The following is a 22,192-nucleotide window of genomic DNA, read 5'->3' on the forward strand; positions in this document are numbered from 1 at the left end:
CCTTTGCCCACTTTTTAACTGGGCTGTTTGTCTTTTTGTTGTTGAGTTGTAAGAATTTTTTATATATTATGGATACTAGACTATAGGTGGATACATGATTTGTAAATATTTTTTCCCATTCTGTTTTTTCACTCTTTTGACAGTGTCCTTTAATGCAATAAAGTTTTTAATTTTGATGAAGCCCAACTTATCTATTTTTTCTTTTGTTGCTTGTGCTGTTGGTGTCATGTCAAACAAACCATTGCCAAAGCCAAAGTCATGAAGATTTTTCCTATGTTTTCTTCTAAGAGGTTTATAGTTTTAGCTCTTGTAAGTAGGTCTTTGATCCATTTTGAATTAATTTTTCTACACGATATGAGGTAAGGGTCCAAATTCATTCTTTTGCATGTGGATCCAATTGTTCATACCAATTGTTGAAGAAGCTATTCTTTCCCCATTAAATGATCATGGCACCCACGTCAAAAATCAATTGACCATATGTGTATGGTTTTATTTCTGGACTCTCAATTTATTTCATTGATCTATATGTCTATCTTTATGCCATTGCCACACTGTTTTGATTACTGTAATTCACAACATTTTTAGGCAGCCTATTCAGCCTTCAGATATCCTCACTTACTTATTAGAAAATTCTTCCTCACCTTGTGTTGAAATATACCTTGTGTTGCTACTAACCTCTGATCCCAGTTCTGCCCTCTGGAGTCTTATTACTATCAACAGCAACATGATCAGGAAACTTGTTAAGGTCTCATTATTTTTCAGGAATATTCTAGGTGTTTTGCTCCTATTGTTTATCACATTATGTCCTCAAATAGTATAGATACCATCATTATCCCCAGTTTATAGATGAAGAAACTGTGGCATGGAGATGTTAAGTAACTAACCCACTCACAGTTACATAGCAAGTGGCAGATCTAGGATGCAAACCCAGACAGTTCAACATTCCAGCTCACACTCCTTTTTTTTTTTTAACATCTTTATTGGAGTATAATTGCTTTACAATGTTGTGTTAGTTTCTGCTGTATAACAAAGTGAATCAGCTATATGTACACATATATCCCCATATCCCCTCCCTCTTGCATCTCCCTCCCACCCTCCCTATCCCACCCTTCTAGGTGATCACAAAACACCAAGCTGATCTCCCCATGCGATGTAGCTGCTTCCCACTAGCTATCTATTTTACATTTGGTAGTGTATATATGTCCATGTCACTCTCTCACTTCGTCCCAGCTTACCCTTCCCCCTCCCCGTGTCCTCAAGTCCATTCTCTACATCTGCGTCTTTTTTCCTGTCCGGCCCCTAGGTTCATCAGAACCAATTTTTTTTGTTTTTTTAGATTCCATATATGTGTGTTAGCATACGGTATTTGTTTTTCTCTTTCTGACTTACTTCACTCTGTATGACACACTCTAGGTCTATCCACCTCACTACAAATAACTCCATTTCATTTCTTTTTATGGCTGAGCAATATTCCATTGTATATATGTGCCACATCTTCTTTATCCATTCATCTGTCGATGGACACTTAGGTTGTTTCCATGTCCTGGTTATTGTAAATAGAGCTACAATGAACATTGTGGTACATGACTATTTTTGAATTATGGTTTTCTCAGGGTATATGCCCAGTAGTGGGAATTCTGGGTCATATGGTACTTCTATTTTTAGTTTTTTAAGGAACTTCCATACTGTTCTCCATAGTGGCTATATCAGTTTACATTCCCACCAACAGTGCAAGAGGGTTCCCTTTTCTCCACACCCTCTCCAGCATTTATTGTTTGTAGATTTTTTGATGATGGCCATTCTGACAGGTGTGAGATGATACCTCATTGTGGTTTTGATTTGCATCTCTCTAATGATTAGTGATGTTGAGCATCCTTTCATGTGTTTGTTGGCAATCTGTATATCTTCTCTGGAGAAATGTCTATTTAGATCTTCTGCCCATTTTGGGATTGGGTTGTTTGTTTTTCTGATATTGAGCTGCATGACAAACTCACACTCTTAACCTGCAGAGTGGTTGAGCAAACATTCATTGAGTGCCTCTGGGTCAGGCACTGTGTTAAGAGCTGTAAGTACAAAGGTAACTGGGCCCCCCTCCCTGCTTTCATGGAGTTCATATATTAAGACACCAGTCAATATCAAGTCTCCTCTGGAGAGTGGTGTAATTCAGGAACACCAAGGATAAATGTTCTTCCTGGGAAAGTAGAAAACTTCACTAAGTTCACAACAACTCTTGCCTCTCACCACTCCACTCCCGCATCCAATCTAACCCATGTTCATGGTATCACTGCTAATATAAATACGCCTGTCCCTCAGCAGAGACCTAGACTCTCTGGACCACTGATGCTCTCCTGAGCTTCACATGACCCCACATTGACCTGGACCATCGAGAGGGATCATTCTCTAACTTGTATGAATTTCAACTCATACATCGGTGTTCATGGTACCATTCCCAAAATGATTCCCCACTCATTTCCCATAGTATTTGAAATCTCTTCAACTATAAATTCTTTCCATCGGTAAAGGTGTTTTCTCTTCCAAAGATCAAATATCTATGTCTCTAAAAAAGTAAGCAAGTAGAGAACTACATTTATTGAGGACCTATCATATACTAGGCATTTTATATGGACTATCTCACTTCTTCCCCATAACAACACAGTGAGGTAAGCATTATTAGCCCCATTTGACACAGGCGGAAGCTAAGCCTCAGAGTTTAGAGAATGAAGTGACAGGTTAATATTTAAGCCCAAGACTGTCTAATCTCTGTGCAGGAATCCCTTTGATGGCTTCGTTGAAAAGGGAACATTTAGTTCATGCTTAACCACTTTCTGGGACTAAGAGCTCATAATCCACATTTGACCCAACCCATCATGGAACATCTCTGATTGTTAGAAAGTGTTTTCTTCTAAAAATGAAAACATTCCGGAAATGAAATGGACTGCTTCGGGGGGGCAATGATCTTCTCATCTCAGGACTTTCTCAGCTGCCAAAAGGCCTTCGGTTTGTTTTGAATAAAGATTCTCAGTCCCTTTCGCCAACTCACTCCCAAATGCAACATGCCAAAGATGACAATCCACCACCAGAGACAATCTGAATTCTTACATCATTCCCTTAAAGCAGAAAAGACAAAACTGATAAGAAAAGCCATGTTTATGTTGCCACTTTTCCAAAGGCAAAGGCATTGCAGGCAGTGGAGAGTAAGAGGAAAATTAAACTGTAAAGAAATATTTCACAGTGTTTCCTTAATCATGGTCTATATCTGCTGATCCAGCCAAAAGCGAGGGGGCAGAGGTGATCTTTGCTATGCTACAGTGAATAATGCAATCATATTTTTGATACCAAACTACATTTAACTACCATATAAATCCTGCCTGCCTCCATACCACACCTCATTATCTCAAAGGAAATGTACAACTTCTGGAAAGTCAAATGTGGTCAGACCTGTGTCTCTGTAGCTGGGATGGAGACACAAAGCTGAGAGGCAGATGCTTGTTGCACAACAGTCCATCTTCCTGAGTGCACACAAGGAGACTCACCCAGGTATCTTTGGCACTAAATTGCACTGGAACATTAAGAAAATATTCCACCTTTCTGGGATTCAGTGTTTCATCTTTAAAATGGGAGTAGGGGGTATCATTATTCCCATTTTGCAAATGACAAAAGTCAGGTACAGAGAAGTTAGAAAACTGCTCAAGGTCAAAGTCAAATATCTAGTCAAAGGGAATCCAGGCATCAAGCCCAAGTGTGTCTGTCCTGACTCATAAGTATGCTCTTCCATAAATGAAAAAGCTCTAACACTGTGGCTCAGTGGAACTTTGCTGGAACTGTTAGGGTCAAAAACCCTTAACAATAGCTTCCACAGTCTGGAGCATCTTATTGTCAACATCTGAACTTCCCAGATTCCCAAAGGAGGAAAAATGTGTGAAATAAGCACAGTGATAAATGTTCAAGCTTGATTTCGGGGAAAGTGGTAGGGGTAACAGAAATGATTGGTACAGAGAAGCGGGGAGAGTTCTTTCTCAATCTCTTTGCAGGGCAAGAGCAGGAGGATGCCACTCTGCCTGACCTGGGAAGAAGAAAAGAGCACACTGGGTCATTTTTGCCCTGTTTCCAGCTACACGAGTTGAAAAGCCAAGTCCAGGTTCAATGCATCATTCTTGAGGCAGGGAACAAAATCCCTCTTTGTTCCCCAGTGAAACTTATCTCTGAAGAGCTGCACAACTTCCTGTGAGATACAGCCCTGCAGATGTGCCTCAGGAGACCCGCCCGTCTGTGCTACCATCACTCAAAGTGCAAGAATGGGCACTTTGTACTGCTGGGCTGAAAATAACACTCACTTCTCTGATCCCCACTGGGGTTCCCAAGTGGACAAAACTTCCTGCTTAGGGGAGGGGTCATGGGCAGTGGATGTGTGTGTGATTTTGTTTTGTTCCTTTGTGAATTTGTTTAGCTATTTATAGAGCCAGAGGAGAAAGCAAGGGGGCAGAGTGTAGCACGGTGTTTTGCAAACTGTATTCCATGGAACCCTTCCAAGGGTTGGAGACCCCGAGGGTTGGAAGTAGAGGATGGGGTGGGTGGGAGGAGCAGGCATAGCTCCAAGCATTTATATCTGCCTCCTTCTCCCCCTGCCAACACCACCAACAATAACAATCACAGCAGTTCTATTTCTAACAATACGATGTAGTGGGCTAGATATGATTTTATTTCAACAAAGACTTTTATAGTTTAAAAACTGTTTGAAAACCACAGTTGCTGTAGATAAATTCTATTCTCAATTCTGCTAAAATGTAGCTCTGATTTTGAGTAGTGATTTTGAGTAGTTCTTTTCAACGCTGGTCTCAGTCTCTTCATCTATAGAACAAGGAAAAGCATCAAGTCCCCTAGTATACTCTAGGTCAAAGGAGGAATTGGTTACAATAAAATAGGCACAGCTTTCTCCCAGAGAAAGTGAAAAAAGACAGAAAACCTCCCTGTATGATGGTTTAATTTTCAATTAATATCGGGTAAGAAGCTCTTTCTGACATTCCTATTATGGGCCCAGAATTAAATGAGTACCAACAGACTGTACATAGTACACAGAAAGCCACTGTTGGTGCTACTAAAATTAAAGGGCTATTTAAACAGTGCTTTTATAAGGACATTAATTTTTCTCTGGTGGAAAACATGAGCTATACTAAATTGATGTATAGATAACCAAAAAGGGGGAAAAGACAATGCAGTTGGACAAAAAGAAAAGGGAAGCATCAAAATCTTCTCATTGTGTGTGCATGTAGGAACTATTGATAGCATAAGATAGGAAGGAGTTTATGCTGGATTGTTCAGTTGTCAACTTGATTAAACTGGAATTCCGTTCCATATATGATTCTGAGTTAGAGTTGGCCAAGAAAGGAAGTTGTGTGAGATCAGAGGACCAGAAGTGGAACAGTGGCCATGACTCTCTGAAGGTCTTATTGTGGTCAGTGACAGACAGACACAGAGGTTCCCAGTGGTTTCCAGCTTGTCCTCACTTCTCTTCTACATGTCGAGCTCTTCTTCTGGACCTTGGGCTCTGCTGAACAACAGCAGGTCCCAGGCTCACCACCAGACACTTGAAGGCAGTAGCTACTCAAAGACAACAACTTCCCAATGATTTCATTCATCGCAAGCTGCTCCCTCAAGGTGTCACTCCAGCAGCTGAACATACTTGACTTCTCAGGTACCCCTGCAATCTCCAACTTGTTCTTTTGCACCAACGTTTCAAAAAGATTTGTTTGCAACGTATTTCTCAGATACTTCAAATCTCCTTTTGGACCATCACTTCATCAGATCCTTCCATAATTGCACCAGGTCTAATTCATCCAATCAATCCCTTATCCGAACACCCACAGGATCTCTGCTTCCCTGACTGATCCCTGAGAGATACAGAAAATTCTGCATGGAAATCAAAAGGTACCATAGCATAAAATCTACAATATGTGGCATTGCCTTTGAAATGGCAGCAAACAGAGGTTGGAAGGGCAATTAGGACATTGTTTGTAGAGGCTAAAAGAGCAGTGAGTAAATTGGAGACCAGATAAAGGGCAATCAGTATTATACAATGGTGAAAAAATTGGCAAAGCTCTCACTTGTGGTGATTTGGAAGATAGAAAATGTCCTGAATAACCTTGTTGATCTGCCTAAAAGCATTTCCAAGCAGGATGCTGAAAGTGTCAATTGGCATCTTTTATCTACATCCAACAAGTTGCAGGAAAAGAAATATGAGCTAAAAAGAGAAATGACCAATTTTCAAGCAGAATTGTTAAAATTATATATGCAAATCAGACTGCTATAAGCAAACACCTGTGTGTGTGTGTGTGTGTGTGTGTGTGTGTGTTATACATATGCAATTTAGGATTTGCTGAGTTAGAAAATAAAGTTAATTTCACATTCCCTAGTCTCTATAGCCAGCAAAAACTTCTTAAATTAAGAATCAGCCTCTGAGTAAAGGTTAAATTAAACGTGTGGCTGTAAGAGGCTTTATTAAGAGCTCAGGAAATTTTAAATTAGTGACTAATGGATCTTCTTAGTAAGCAAAAAGGAGTTAAAAGTCTTAAGGGTGTCACCCATAACAGTCTGACTTGCAGCATAAGGCAAAGGGAAGTGTTTCTCAAAAAGACTTATTGGGGGCTTCCCTGGTGGCGCAGTGGTTGAGAACCTGCCTGAACGCAGGGGACACGGGTTCGAGCCCTGGTCTGGGAGAATCCCACATGCCGCGGAGCAACTAGGCCCGTGAGCCACAATTACTGAGCCTGCGCGTCTGGAGCCTGTGCTCCGCAACAAGAGAGGCTGCGATAATGAGAGGCCCGCGCACGGCGATGAAGAGTGGCCCCCACTTGCCATAACTAGAGAAAGCCCTCGCACAGAAACAAAGACCTAACACAGCCATAAATAAATAAATAAATAAACCCAAAGTTTAAAAAAAAAAAAAAAAAGACTTACTAATATGGATTAGACATGAACTGAACCCCAAGGAGATATATAGAAACCCACAAAATTTTTATGAAACTTGTACTAACAAAAACACTATCAAATTGGATGAAAAGGAGTAGAAACCATTCAAAATGAAAAAAATCCCTCTGGGTGCCAAACTTTCTCTGGGCAAAAAGTAGGCTGATAATGCACTCAGCTGCAAACACAGGCCAGCTCTTTTCCAAAAATGAAAGAAAGAAAAAGAAGAGCTCAGAGAGCTCTATCAAAACAGAAGAGAGTCAAGAGCAAAGGAGAACAGTGGGTTAGAGAATTACACACAGGTTCAAAACTGAACCCTTGTCAATGAACATGCCCCATCATTAGAGTAGGGACCTCTGACAACCTGTGTCCTGCTGGATTTCAGAATTTCTATGGAAATTCTTTACTCTTTACTTTGCAATCCTCCCCTTTTTGAATGTGTCTTTTGCAGTTATCCTTTCTCTATCTCACCATTGTATCCTGGATGTGTGAGAGACAGATAACTTGTTTTTTAATTAATAGTTCTCTGAATCAAGAGCAGCTATCCCCAAAAAGCTACATTAGAGGAAATTCATCTCCATCTAGATCTGATGCAGAGAGTGAGATAATAATTTCAGGACTTTGCCATAATGGGATGAGGCTTTGGGGGTTTTTATCCCATAATGAGAGGATAAATTTATTTTGTATGTGGGAATAATGTAAATAAGTATGACCAGAATATATACTGTGGAGTGGGGGTGGAAGGAGGAAAAATGGCTATGAATTCTTTGAAGTTCCTCCCATCAAGGCAGAGAGTCAATTTCCCCACCTCTTTCATCTGGGGTGACCATGTGACTTGCTCTGACAATAGAAAGCAAAAGAAGTGATGTTGTATGGCTTCTTAGTGCTTCTACTCTCACCCTTGTGCATGTACCGCTTCCATTCTTAGTCTATTGGTCATTGCCACTTTATGAACAAGCCCAGGCTAGCCTCCTTGAGGATTCAACACCACATGGTGAGAGAGACCATGAAGAAGTATACAAGATCAGGCATCCCAAATGCTGTAGCCACCCCAGCTGATTCCCAGTTGAGTCAGGGATGTATAAGTGAGGTCACCTAGACCAGACACTCCCTAGAAAACCAACCGACTTTAAATGCATGAGTGAGCCCAGTACAACATGGATGAGTCCCATCGAAATTGCCAGTCCACAGAATCACCAGTAAAAAAAAAATGACTAATTTTGTAGGTGTCTTTTTGTACAGCAATAGAAAGCTGAGGTGATTTCAGGGAAAGAAAACCTTAAAGGTGAAAATCCGGAATTGATTCTTTGGAGTACAGAGACCAGGGTGAGGCAAGCATGTTATATAGAATGCAAATATGAAAAAGGCATTCACTCTCAGGGTTGTGCAAGTGCCCCCTTAAATTTTTCACCATATGCATCTCTCTGCCCCAGCTCTAGACCCTGGTTCTCCTATCTGACTAAATAAAAAGGCATTAATGACCCAGTCACCAGTGGTAAAAGGGACACTGCTCATCCACATCGTGAAGTGGAAAAATCATTACCTAAATTATCATCTGTAGCACCTGGAATCAAGTCACCATACAAGAGAAGTCCTTGAGTGTCCAACTAGCTGCTGCCATTGAATATTTTAGTAAAAATAGGAGTTGGTACATTGTTCCTAAGAGTGATGGAGAACTTGGGAAGAGAATGATGAACTTAGTGCTTTAAATTCCCAGTTCAAAGTTTGATTAAGGAACCAGAAATCTTCTATGACCATACTACAAGAAACCATTAGCTCTCGTAGCCATGGGTAGAGATTTCAAAAAAAACAGACCAAAAATCTAATCCTAAAGGTAGCTGATTTATAACATAGAATGTATCACAAGCTCATAGGGTCTTGTATTAAAATTAAGTACTGAATGGGAAGGGGTAAGGTCCCTTGAAATAGGGATGATGCATATGAGCAGATTCCAGTGAAGCTGAGGACCTTGAACTCCAGTTTCTCTGAGCATCCTTTGCCAGTAGAAGCAATACTTCCTCCTTAATAGTGTTAGGAAAAAGGATAGTGAAGAGACTGAAAAACGTCAAAGAATATGGCTGGAAAAAGGATTGCTTTGCCTAGGAAAGAATACACAAGCAGGAACATGTGATATGACTCTAATTATGCAAAGAGCTAGCTATTATAGAAGGCTTAGATTTGTTTCATCTAGCCTACAGGAGCAAATCAAGAACCAGTTAGTAAACATGGTGTGTATACCACTGTTTCCATGTCAGAATTCTTTCCTGGCATTTCTTGATAAAATTATGCTTTTCCAAATCCTAAATGCCAAGAAAACCTGTCAAGAAATTAGGAAAATGGAAAAGGTAAGAAATCCAGTGTGTACATATATCAAATCATTGCACTGTACACTTCAAATATTTTACAGTTTTGTTAATTATACCCCGATAAAGCCGAAAAAGCTGAGGCGATTCCTCAAAAAATTCATCTTAACAGCTTAGTATCTCCAGTTACACCAAATATCTTCCATTTACCCTTTCAAACCCATTCTCCACCTTTATCCACCCTACTCTGCACCCTAGAAGACTGTCTGGTATGGACTACATCAAAAAATTCCTATGTGCTCTTTTGGGTAGATTTGGCTTTGGGGTAGATTTGGCCAATAGTAAGCCATGGAAGGAGGACAGAGGGAAGAGAATGTGTGCAGCTGGCTCCCTCCCTAAAAGGTCACCTTGAATTGTCTGTGTCCCATGACCAAAGTGGTCTATTTTACACGACTCTGTCTAATTACTTCTAAATGCTCCTTCCCCTCATCCCTTTGCCTCAGGGAGATGGCTCTTCCACTCCTACTAACCTACTAACCTCAAGATACTGAAGTATCTCTTACAGTGCTCTTGTTAAAAGTCCCTTTGTAAATAGACATTCCTTGAGTCATCTAATTTGAATGTGTTGTTTATTTCTTGTCGAGACACAGACTTATAGACCAGTGGAAGGATAACTTCCTTTTCTCAATAGTTCTAGCAAAAGTCTCAGGGCTGATGCTCATTGGCTTCCATGTCATAGCTTTAGCTATATGATCACCAATAATTGTGGCCCTAAAAATGCAATGTTTTGATTAACCAGACCTGGTTCATGTATCTATCCCTGGGAGTAAGGTCATTCCCACTGGAATCACATAGACTGAGAGTTTGAGAGAGATAGTTCCCCAAAGAAAAATCTGAATGAGCATGGATCTTAAAGAAAAATCATCTGATATCTACAAAACCAGGCAAGCACAAATGTTTAGAATCCCAGTTCACCTATGAAGTAGTAATAATACATTACTTAAATTGGGTAAATGGACTAGGTTCTCTTTAAGTTTTCTTATATCTTTACAAGCTATGGCTCTAACTCCAACAATGCACACTGGTAAAACGGAACAAATTTAATTCTATTTCCTGCTCTACCAACAAATATCTATATGACCTTGAACGAGTCAGGTCTTTTCTAGGTTTCTATTTCTTTGTCTGTAAAAGGAGCAGGTTGGATTAAATGATCTCTTGGGTTTTTTCTAGATATAAAACCTCTATGAATCTATGATTATCTCCAAAATTCCAAGTTCTGTTAGGGTTCTTGGATTGCAAACATCACAAACAGGCTCGGTATAACATCAGATTCTGCCCTCCAGATAAGAGGAATGTATTGAAAAGATATGAAAAGACAGGATCTAAGGCAAACATTAAGAACAAAACCTTGGAAACATCAGACACCAGACTATTTGAGAATCTAAGCAGAAGTGTGGTCTCTTTAGGCATTGCCTACACAATGAGTCAGCTCCATTTTTCATCCCTCCATCCCACTCAATATTCAAATTCCCAAGCATAAGATTGGAAATGGATTAGGGTGAGTGGCCTTCTCATCTTCTGGCTGGGGATGGCATAGCATCTTGCTGACTTTCCCACCAGGACAATACATCATGGGAGGAGATGACTACCAGAAGGTAGAAAGGATAAGGAGCAAGCAAAAATTACTGATACCCTTTACACAAGCCAGCAACAGCATCAGAAGCTGGGTACAATTTTCCTTTGCTCGTATTTCCAATATAGCTCTATGTAAATTCCTTTTCAAATTTTCTTGGAATTATACATGTTATGCCTAAGTCACAGTCTCAGAATCTTAAAAAAAAAAGTCTCAACCTCCAAAATTCAAATGACTTGGTTAGGTCACCAAAAGATCTAGAGATTAGAAATGACAATTTTAAAATGAGATTCACTTCTCAAGAACATTGTAAAGCAAAGACCTATAACTTGGTTTTGTTTTCATTAGACTCTATTATTTTTCAGCCACAGGCAAATACACACAAAATGAGATATTACTTGAATATATGAATGCAAAATCAAGAACTCCAGCAGAACAGGTGAATAATTTATAAGTGTACAAAATGAACCCAGCCCTCCTTTAGCCACTATCAGTGTGTATAGAAACCAAAAGCCACATAATTTCACAGTAATTATCCAATTCCTAACTTGAGGCTTCAATATCAGTGCTGAAAATTATGTACCAGTTATACTTGGAACTGTAGGTTTTAGAGTGGGGTGAAACTACCATGAATTAGCAACTTGTTGGCATCTTTAAAGAGAATTTTAATGTTTGGTGTTGAAATGGACATCTTACAAGGGTCTGGATATGCATTAGCAACACATATCATATGTGCATGTGCCTTATGTTTATAGTTCTGTGTTTGCATGAATCCTGGATCTATTTACTTTGCATTTGTAAACATTTGCAAAGATTACATTTTTCTATTTCAGGTATGTTTCATTTTTTTAAATGTGCTTAATCTGCGTAATTTAGCTAAATAAAGTGGAGGGGAAAACTTTGTAAGGAATTACTATTACTCTCTACACTCCTGCTCTGAAAGTTGTAGGTAATTAGCTAGCAGACAGGCCCTACTGAGGCTTCATGGGTCCTGAAGCAGAGTTGGCACACAAGGTACTCACAAGTGAGTTATGAAGAGATGAATGAATGAATATCAAAATTGTTCACATGAGTTTGGGGTTAGAGTTAAGATTCCTTTCCCAAGAAAGGGAACATCAAGGGATGTTTAGAAGATACCAAAGGAGATCTAGAAACAAGAGGTATGTTTCCAAGCTATGCTCTAGTCCAGGCCCCCACCATGGCAGGGACTTTTGGCTTAAGCTGTTTGTCATTATGATGAACACTGTGCCTGATCTAACACCTCACCATGGCATGGAAGTGGAAGAAAGATGATAAAATGGAAAACCCTACCAATACAGGTAGGATCCTTCCTAAAAGCCTGGACTCTCACCTTCACTCTAAATATGCCTCAAATTGAAAGAAAAAATAGAGATGAATGAGGTTTGAGTTCCTTTGGTTCCTCACTACCTCCACAAAGTGGAATCTGTCCAACTTCCCTAAGGAAAGCACAATCAGCAACAACAAGCATTTTCTAAAAACATGCCATGGGTAGACACTGCTTGTGATGGGATATAGAGATGGATACAGCATTGCTCCTGCTCTCATTGATGGGTACATGTGTTAAAATTAGAGAAAATTACAGAAGAAGCAGTCACTGAAAGCTAGGGCAATAAAAGCAAGATTTGCAGACAAAATAAGTCATTAGCTCGACGATAAAGGTTGAGATGGTTTATAAAAGAAGGCAGAAAGGGTAACTGTGCAATCTATGAGAACCACAGACTTAAAGTTATGAATGAGTATGGACACTGGACACCAAGAATATCAGTGTGACTGAAGAAACAGAAGCAGGGAAATAATTGGAAATCAAATCTTGCACTTTTCCTTTCAGCCAATTCTTTCTAACTTTTGCTACTCATTAAAATAATCTGAGAAACTTAATAAAAAAAAAAAAAACAGGCATTTTATGGGCCCTATCTCTGGAGATTGATTTAATTGTTCTGGGGTGAGGCCCAGGTACGTTTGTTTGTTTTATCGTTTTTTCTTTCTTAAGCTCTCTAGGTGATTCTAATGTACAGCCAGGGTTGAAAACCGCTGTTTAGGTCATCAGGACCCACCAGTATTATGCAAATGACATCATTAAAAGAGGGCTGTAAGTACCCCTAAACGTTTTGCAATCCCAGTCCCAAGTCACTGGATGTAATGCAAATAACAACATATAAACCTTAAACAAATGTCATTCAATTCCTCACTTTGTAGTACTCTACTAGAAGGCTTAGCAATGAAACTTGTTGCCACATGGAAGAAGAGGGTGAGCTACCACCTCAAACAGTGGTTCCTGTTGAAAAAATATAGTGCCCAAATTCCATGGACCAGACATGTAAAAAAGCTTTTCCTTGAGCTCTGAAAGGTGTTAATAATGAAAGCAGAGGTATAGGATTAAAGAGGTATAGGAGGGCTGTGTGTGTCAGTCCTCAACAACAGATCCTGAACAACAAAGGTGCTCATGTGCTTTTGAATAAATCTGTCTTTTTTTGTTTGTGATATGCACAGCCCTCCAATACAAAGCCCAGAGAGGAAACCCCATGGTTTGAGTCTAGAGGTGGTATTTTAGTACCTATTCATGAAACCTCAGAGCTCACTGGCTGGGCAATAGTGAGGGAAAGGGTGCTCTAGTGGGAGGGTTATGGAAATAAGAAGGGGGTCAGAGGTAGGAGAATCAGGGAATAGGAGGTGTGTGTTCTCCTACATGCGAGTGTAGTGTGAGCACGTGTTCTTTTCTCACTATTTAAGAGATATGAGAACATGACATCAGCATGATGGTGGAATAGGAAGCCCCAGATCTTGTTCCTTGACTTAACAACATATATATATGGTCCAAAAAGCTTTTATGAGTATTTCAGAAATCAGTTAGAAAGTTGCAGTACGCCAGGCATTCTCAAAGCCAAGAACAGCTACATTGAAATGAGTAAGAAAAGACATTTCATTTCAACTGTATTAGCTCCTTCCCCAAGATGACACAGCTTGCAATCAAGAGGAAAAGTTCCACTCATGGATTCTCCCTTGGGAGAGGAAGAGAAGAGTGGAATGTATGTCCAACATTCCAGCTTTTTGAGGGCTACCTGAGAAACTGGTTTCTGTCTCACCTGATGTGGAGTGCTGATCAGGAACCAGCATATCTTGGGTATCTGGGGTCACAGAGAACAAAAGAGAGCTCAGCAGTTTATGACAGCACCACAGAATTTGTAAAACCACAGAAAGAAACTGGCACAGCTCACCATGATCAGAGGTAAACACTCTTGTGACTTCTTCCTTGAGAGGGAAAGAAAAGAGTAGAATGTGCATCCAACATATGGATTTTTAAGGGGCTGTCAGAGTGACTGGTTTCTTTCTTGACTGACTCAGAGCACTTATGGAACTGGCATACCTTGGATACCTGGCACAAATAATACTCTTAGCACAAATAATCCTAAAATTTATATGGAACCATAAAAGACCCAGAATTGCCAAAGCAATCCTGAAGAAAAAGAACAAAGCAGGAGGCATAATCCCCCCAGACTTCAGACAATACTACAGAGCTACAGTAATCAAAACAGTGTGGTACTGGCACAGAAACAGACATATGGATCGATGGAACAGAACAGAGAGCCCAGAAATACACCTACACACCTACAGTCAATTAATCTTCAACAAAAGAGGCAAGAATATACAATGGGAAAAAAACGGTCTCTTCAGCAAGTGGTGTTGGGAAGTTTGGACAGCTGCAAATAAATCAATGAAATCAAGACCTTGAAGAGATATTTGCACTCCCATCTTTATTGAAGCAATATTTATAATAGCTAAGAGGTGGAAAAAAACCTAAAAGTCTATCAAAAAAATGAACGGATAAAAATATATAATATATACATACAATGAAATATTACTCAGCCTTTAAAAAGAAGGAAATTCTGTCATATGTTACAACATGGATGAACCTTGAGGACATTATGCTAAGTGAAATAAACCAGTCACAGTAGGATAAATACTGCATGATTCCACTTACTTGAGATGTCTAAAGTAGTCAAACTCTTAGAAGCAGAAAGAAGAATGGGGGTTGCCAGTGGTTAGGGGAAGGGAGAAATGGTGAGCTGTTGTTCAATGAGCATAGAGTTTCAGTCATGAAAGATGAAAAAGTTCTAGAGATCTGCTGTACAACAATGTGTAGATGGTTAACAATACTGTACTATACACTTAAACTGTTAAGAATGTTGATTTCATGTTATGTTTTTACCACTATTTTAAAAATTAAAATTAAAAAAGAGAGACATGAACAGCAGCTACACTCTGTAAGAAGTTACTAAGCTAGACATAGACAATCTAGATTGTCCAGTCCAATGGTTTTGAAACTTTTATTAACATAGGAATCATTGTTCACTTAAAATTTTTCTTGCAAACTCAATGAGGAAACTATAAAAGCAGAACTGTTTGTTTTGAGTTGGGTTGGAGGGAAGGAATCCAGATTTTTGATAGCACTCACTGTCACTGAGACTTCTCTCTCTCTTTCAGCCCAATCCCCAGGTACCCCTGATCTCATCTAAGCTCTCCTCATTTTATAGATAAAGAACCTGAAGCCCTGGGAAGAAAAGGGACTCACTCAGGAGTATTCAGCAAATTAGCGGCATGGCCCTGGCTAGAATCCACATCTCCTAGTTCCCAGCTTGGTATACTCGTTAGGCTCCTTATAACTAACCTGGGAAGTATCCAGCTGACCGAAGAGAAAACAGAGAAGCAGTCGGCTGTGGAGGAAGGGGGGATCTTTAAAACTAATCAGCAGTAGACACAGATTTCCAATTTCAACAGGTTTTTATGCCTATTTGTTTCCATTATAGAAATAACATCTATTCATTAGAGGAACTTTTGAAATCACAGAGAAGAAGAAAAAAAGAAAAAATTATAATTCCACCAATTATATACACAACCATTAACACTTGAATGTGTTTTCTTTCTGTCTTTTAATGAATAGATTGTTGAGTTTTCACTGAACCATGTTCATTCTGTATATTCAGTTTTGTATCCTGCTTATTTACAATATTATAAGCATTTTCCATTTGTAAACATTTTCATTCATAGCTACATAATATGCTTGAAAGTAGTTGTGCCATGCAGAACATTTTTCTAATTTTTTCACTATTTCAAATAATGCTAAAATGAACAGGTATCTGTGTACAGGATGGTTGATCCACATTTATCAACCACTGATCCACCTTGATAGTGTACTAAGGTGAAATTATGGCATTAAAGAATTTGAAGATTTTGTTTTTTTTAAGGAATTCCTTTATTTTTTTATTTTATTTTATTTTTTAATGTATTTTTGGCTGTGTTGGGTCTTCGTTTCTGTGCAAGGGCTTTCTCTAGTTGCGGCAAGTGGGGGCCACTCCTCATTGTGGTGCGCGGGCCTCTCACTATCGTGGCCTCTCTTGTTGCAGAGCACAAGCTCCAGACGCGCAGGCTCAGTAGTTGTGGCTCACGGGCCGAGTTGCTCCACGGCATGTGGGATCTTCCCATACCAGGGCTCGAACCTGTGTCCCCTGCATTGGCAGGCAGATTCTCAACCACTGCGCCACCAGGGAAGCCCCAAAGAATTTGAAGATTTTTAAAGTGTTTTGGTACATAGTTCCACATCACTTATAATACTTATAATATATATTTTCTTATTTATGCACAATTATACAAACATTGTTTTAGAATTCTGGAAATAGAAAGAACCCAGGGGCAGACAACTACTGAATATCCTGGCATATTCCTTCCCCATCTTTTTGAAAGCATATACATATACACACACAACTACCAAACTGAAATCATTGTGCTTAGGTTTGGTTTTTGGTAGAATAATTTGTGGACATATTTCCATGTCAATAAATAATACTTGAAGACCAAACAGATTTTATTAATCACAGCATTTTATCCCAGTCATACAGCCAAACATACTCTCATTCATCCACTCCCAGTGCAGCCATACCCACATTCACAGACCCAAGTAACAGAGAACATACAGGGCAACCCCTAATAGGACAACTCTCAAGGAATCACCCTGGTTGTAGTTCTCATGGGAAACCTCTGAGAAACTGCCTCTAGAATGGATGTAGGAAGTGGCAACATTTTCTTAAATTGGCACTTCTGCAGAACTCAACTCAGAGTGATGCTCCAACATGGCAGTCACCAGGAACAGCTGTGGGCCCTGAAACTTGGGTCCCTTGCTCTCATCAGATGTTCCCAAAATCACAGCAGTTAAGGCAGACACTCTGGCATCAGACATTCCAGGTCCATCATGACTCTGCCTCCTACTGGCTGTGTGGCTTGGCTTAACTTACATAACTTCTCTAAACCTCAGTCTCCTCAAATGCAAAATTGAGTGACAATGGTTGCTCCCTCATAGGTTGAAATGATGATCAGGTAAGACAGGGCATGTAAAGTACTTAGCAGCATAGTATAGCAGGGATTCAATCAATTTTAGCTCTAATTATTAAGTTATTTGAGGAGTTCTGGCAACACTTGTCTCTGATTCCTCACAGCTTTCTCTTCTCACTCACAAATATGATTTTCTCTTTCCCCATTTATCTACTAACTATCTGCTTTTTTAACCGATAATTCCCAAAGCAGTCATTCCGGCAATGAATATGGCAGGTCACAATGTTATCATATTTATCTTATCACAAATGTTATTAATAGCTCAAAATGGTTGAAATTGTCATTAACTATTTTTAATAAATAATTTTACTCAGGCTTACTATTCCCAGTAAGTAACTTATATGACAGTATCTCCTTCAATCTTTATAAGCCCATGAAGTATTATTATGACCATTTTTCAAGTGAGCAAACTGACATAGAGGCAGTTTAAGAAATTTGTTGATGGTCACACCCTTAGATGTTGAAGACTCAGCATTTGAATCCAAGCCTGTTGGACTACAAACCCTAAGCCCCATTCACTTGGCCAGGGGTCAGCAAACTTTTTTCTGTAAAGAACCAGATAGTAAATATTTTAGGCTTTTCAGGCTACATGGTCTCCATCATAACTACTCTCCTCTGCCACTGTAGAGTGAAAGCAGGCATAAACAACATGGAAACTTGTTGGATGCTGAAAGCTGAATTTCATATCATTTCTGTATGTCACGATATATGATTCTTCTTTTCATTTTTTTCCAAACATTTAAAAGGTAAAAACTATTCTTAGCTCGTGGGCCCTATAAAAACGGAAGATAAGATGTAGTTTTATCTACAGAAAGAATATGGTGATCAGGTGACATAAGACTCTCCAGGCATATTAGGTTATTTTTAGGTTACCAGACTCTCCCTCAGGTCTTTGCTGTGTTATTCTTTTGGACTACAAACTCCTGCCACCATCTGCCTTCTCAACATCTGCCTTTGTCGATCATACTCTTTGTCATACTTTAAGCCAAACTTTGTTGTTACTTCTTGCAGGAAATGCAACCCACCCACCCCTACCTCCAATCCCATACTAATTTTGGTGCCCTTTTTGGGTTCTCCCTCAACACCCTATACGTTCCCATCATAGTGTCTATCACACTGGATTGGAATGGCTTGCTTACCTGCTCCAAGGACAAGTGCCATGAAAGCAGGTTCCTGTCTTGACTCTAACTGTACCTGCTTAGTAACTAACACAGTGTTTGGAATATAAGAGGAGCTAAATACATGTCAAAATAAGGGACAAGAGGGAGGGAGGAAAGTAGGGAAGGGGAAAAGAAAAATGATAGAAGTACATAACTATAAACACAAGTTCTGAGTGGGATATAGAGAGGCAGGAGAGAAGGGGGGGAGCCTACACCAAACCATTAGGAGAAAAATGGAAGAAAAATTGCCCAAAGTGGTTGTGAATATTTCCACTTCTTGTGAGGGGTAGTCCGTGACCCCCAGTAAAAGTTGTTTCCCATTGTGTTGGGACAGTGAAGAAACGCAGAAACATGTCTCTTGGATTTGTCCCATCAAGACCCAGGGAAAACATACCAGCTTAGATATTCTGGGTGCCCCATGGATTCCCAAGTCATTTATGTCATGCTCTCTGCCAGTGGAATGTTAGAAATGGCAATGGCTCAAAAAACAAAATGGTGGGGGTTTCCCTGGTGGCACAGTGGTTGGGAATCTGCCTGCCAGTGCAGGGGACACGGGTTCGAGCCCTGGTCCAGGAAGATCCCACATGCCGCGGAGCAACAAAGCCTGTGAGCCACAACTACGGAGCCTGCGCTCTAGAGCCATAATAAATAAATTAATTAATTAATTAAATGTTAAAAAAAAAGAAAGCACAGACTCAAAAAAAGAATGGTGTCTTCTAAATATGTTATATTTTTATATATTTTTTTAAATGTTATAGCAGATAAAAGAATTCAACTGAAGACATAAAGGAAAAAGAAATTAAAGAGTCAGGGGTGAGATGGGGAGTGGATATCTAAAAGCCTTCTTTCAGCTTTAAACAAATTTGCTCTTTTTAAGAGATGATCAGAGCTTGGATTTGTTCTCCAAAACTCTCCTTTGAAGCTGAGAGTTTAATCATCCCATACCATTAATGCTACAGGTTTGGGGGAGGGGGGTTGTTTTGTTTTGTTTTGTTTTTTGTTTTTGTTGTTTTCTTCTCTTGACAAGGTGCTCTATGGGAGAGTTTCTTTGAGATGAAAATATAGGAACTAAGAAACACCAATTTTTCACTCCATTGCTGCTCTTTGCTTCCCCCTCCCCTCACCCAAATTCTCTTCTTCACTGGTGCAGTAATCCAGGGAGATGCCAACACATGCTTCTACCAAGGGACTCTTTGGAGGTGCAAACAGGGATCTGATTGCATGGTTTAGAGTCACACTCCAAACCTCTCTTTCATTCTTTCTCTGAACCCTTGTATATTCCAAGAAAGATGCCAGTCACTGCAGAGCTGGAGATAAAGCCAAGAAATGCCCAACATTGTTCTCATTGCCTTGGCTTCCTTTCCCTTCTTCCTGTTATGTCTCAATGAGAAGAGGTGCTCCTGGATGTGTACTGGCAAGAGATTGTCTCTGATCCCTCACAGCTTTCTCTTCTCACTCACAAATATGACCTTCTCTTTCCCCATTTATCTATTAACAGACAATGCTTTTTTAACTGATAATTCCCAAAGCAGTCATTCTGGCAATGAATATGGCAGTTCACAATGTTCTCTTAAAGAGGTGTATCACTCTTAAAAAGAAGAGGTGTACTGGGTAGATTCTGCTCAAATAAGGCATGAAGCGTTCTCCCTGCCATTTGGGAAATGAATAAAGCTATGGACTGAGACTCATGAATTCCAGGCCCAAGTCTGTCACTAACTTGGCAGGTGTCCTTAAGTAAGCCATTTGACTTCTCTGAGTTCAGATAGATCCTATGGCACACCATCCAGATGCCCTGCATCTACTGGGAACATTGGAAGTCAACAGTTCTCAGTTGAAAACCCCTCTGGATTTTGTCTTAGCTGAAATATTCATGTAGCCCAAAGCTGCATTTAATGACTGATTGGTCATTGCAAGAGTACCAAGGTCTGGCCCCCTTGACTAATTTGGAACAGTTCTACAGGGCCATCCCAGCTTCTGTGTTCCCTGTAGGATTAGCCTTGCCTTTGTTGGGACTGCATGGATTTTTAACTCCTCCCTCTGCCCAGCTCTCCTTCTTTTCCTTCCCTGCAGGTGTTGATCCTGACAGCCACTCCAATAAAATTATTGCACACAAATCTCCACAAGCCTTACCCAAGATTCAAATTTGGCCACCCACCTGGGACACTGGTCCTTAGCTTGCCCATCAATCCAATAAGGGGGCTATGCTAGATGCCTCCATTTCTGTCTGTAAACAGGTGTAAAGTACAGTGGTCCAACTGCCAGATGTATAACATAATCAGCAGAGGGAGCAGAGGCTGGATCTCATGTGCCTCTGAATCCATCTGAATTACAGAATCCAGGACACAGCTCTTCAAACTCTATGAAACAAGTGGTATAGTGGCAACAGAGACACTGAATATTAGGGTCTCTGGGTTGGAGCCCTGTCTCTGCCACTAACTTGCTGGGTGATTCCAGGTGATTCTCTCTGCTGGGCCTCATTTTCTTAATCTACAAAATAAGAGGCTTTGTCATGTTCCACCTCTCTCCTCATTTTAAATAAATTCATGCGATCTCTGCTTCGAAAAGAAAAAAAAAAAAGGTCATTTTTGGCAAAATCAGTCTCTCATTCAATATCAACCAAAAGCACACATTAGGTGCCTAATTATTCATGACGCTGTATGGTGCCTTCTGCAGGCCTGGTCCTCAGAAACCTTTGATCTGAGGCTGGCTGACGTGTACAGGGAGCCACAACCCTGCCAAAGGGGCAGTCTCCCTGGATTCAACGTGCTACTCAACCACAAAGCAGAAATCTGCTAGAAGTTCACTCTTCAATATATAAGGTTGTTGTGTATTCAGAGGATAACTAGAAAGGAATGGAAACTTACATATATTGAGAAACCACTAAGTTCCTATCACTGACTTTCATCATTTTACATAGTTAGTTCATTTAATTTCAACAACGCTCCCTGAAAGTAAGCCATTGCCCTCTCCATGTTACAGGTGAAGCCTACAGAGGACAAGTGACAAACCACAGTCATGCATGGAGAACGTGGAAGAATGAAGGCTAGAACCCACCATGGTTCCATCACATCATAATAGAGGTACCTGCTCCTTTGTCTCCTCAACTAGAGTTGGGGGGCTCCTTGACAGCAGGTCCCATGTTTCTCTTATTTGTATCCTGAGCACCTAGCACAGTGGCAAGCATCTGTTGTTACTAAATGCATATGTATAACGTTAATTAATGAAGACCTCCTGACTTCTCCTCTTGCTATTTCTATTATACTGTCTCACAATCAGCTTTGCTTCTTCACCTCTGAATTTTTCTAAAAATGATTAATCTTGAGACAGAAGATCAACCCCAAATCCCAAAGATATAACTTATTAAAATCTCCCAATTTACACAGGGACACTAGTCATTTGGATCCTTGGGGATTCGATAGCTGACTAACTAGCCTCCACTCTGTCTACTTGCATAAGATTGGCTCACTTGGGCCAGCCGAACTAGGGCTTTCATTGATTGTTCCTAAAAAGCCATTACGCTTCTGAAAGCCATTACATTTTAAGATGGTTTAAATACAACCATCTTGTCATTTTTAACCATGCCCACAAAAAGCATCCTGAAGATATTTGATCATTCAATTAGACTAAATGAGGCCAATGTATATGCTGCCACCTCAGAGGTTATCATGCTTAGTAAAACATACTTTAAAAACCCCATGAAGACTGTAATTAAATTTACAGGAGCCCTA

The sequence above is a fragment of the Balaenoptera ricei genome, chromosome 1, assembly GCF_028023285.1.
Source record: "Balaenoptera ricei isolate mBalRic1 chromosome 1, mBalRic1.hap2, whole genome shotgun sequence".
NCBI lineage: Eukaryota > Metazoa > Chordata > Mammalia > Artiodactyla > Balaenopteridae > Balaenoptera > Balaenoptera ricei.